Source organism: Triticum aestivum, unplaced genomic scaffold, assembly GCF_018294505.1.
Source record: "Triticum aestivum cultivar Chinese Spring unplaced genomic scaffold, IWGSC CS RefSeq v2.1 scaffold56003, whole genome shotgun sequence".
Classification (NCBI taxonomy): Eukaryota; Viridiplantae; Streptophyta; class Magnoliopsida; order Poales; family Poaceae; genus Triticum; species Triticum aestivum.
Genome location: NW_025225446.1, coordinates 12,514 through 14,028, shown reverse-complemented (window position 1 = coordinate 14,028; position 1,515 = coordinate 12,514).

Genomic DNA, 1,515 nt, shown 5'->3' with positions numbered 1-1,515 from the left:
GGCCTGATTGGTTTCTGGCGGCTATTGAGGCACCACGGCTGCGGGGGCAACATGGGGCCAACCATGGTGGCTGATGGTGGTGGATCTGGGTTTCCCATCCCAGATCGGTTCTCCTCCAGGTGGTTTGTGCTCGGGTGCCAGCCAGCTGCACTGAGCGGTGGTGGGCACGCACCTAGGTTACCCTCCTTCGCAGGCGTGGTTGGGGGCATCCGGAGGTGTTTGCGTGGTGCAGGCAACGTTTGGAGTCGGCTTTGTCCGGCCGTCGGCGTGCGCGGCGATGGGAGTCTAGCAGGTTGTGGCCAGTTGTGAATCCCGAAAGAGTTGTCTCCGACTCGATCTACTCCGGTTCATGCTAGTCCCAGTACCTAGTGACTGCGGTTTCCCGGGGCTGGCTACACGGATCTGGTGGGTGGGCATGGATTCAAGAGAAACTCCAGGTCGGTAGCAGCCTCATCAATGTTGACGCCCCGTGGGAACAATTACCTTCCTGGAGGCTTTGGTGTGGATCATATTCATCTAACCTCCTCCATGAGCGTAGGCGAAAGCCTATGTTCCTCTGCTATGGGCGATGACGACACATGGGTGTCGTGTTCCTTCCTAATGGCATCGACCAGGGACTGCTCATGGTGGTAGAGTTGCTGGTAGTGAGCAGTCGTCATGAGATGGCATGTAGGTGGTGCGGCCTGACATCTATCGTATCGATGACAACGGGTCTGTCACGACCGGCTTTTCAATAAAAAGCTTATTGATAAAACCGATCTTTTAAACCCAGTATAGGAAAAGTCATACTTTCTGGTAGACAAATACTTGATAAATAGAGGACCAGTAGCATCAAATATATTATAGGGTTAAGCTGAGGCTGCTCAACAATTTATTACAAACTTGCCAATATCTTACATAAAGGCGGTTATGGCACAGGGGTGTGGTGACATGCTACTAGCTCGATATAAAAAGTGGTGGAGGATAACTTGACCTCTACTGGCAGCTCATCGAGCGTCGAGGTGAGGCTCGATGAATTTATTCTAGGGTAGCGGAAGCGGATATGATACAAAGACCAAACAGGATCGCACGGGACTGACTGGGACTCCTCTAGGCGTCGGACTCGCTATTGAATTCCTCATCCATGAGATCACCTTCATCAACATCTGGCCAAATCAACAAGCCAGGTGAGTACTTTGAAAGTACTCGCAAGACAGTTCGGACAAAAGATATAACAAATGCATGCATGAATGCGTCATGAGAAAAATAATAATGCTCAAAACAATAATAAAGATTTGACAAGTAGAATAAATAACTGAAAACCGATCGGGTGTCTGGAGCGACGCCTCGAAAGGTAAACAAATGAAAGCATGCCACAGTCGGGCGTCTAAGCGACACCACATAAAGGGCTTTAAAAGAAATGCCACAGTCGGACGTCTGAGCGACATCACATAAAGGGCTTTAAAAGAAATGCCACAGTCGGACGTCTGAGTGACATCACATAAAGGGCTTGAAAAGAAATGCCACAGTCGGACG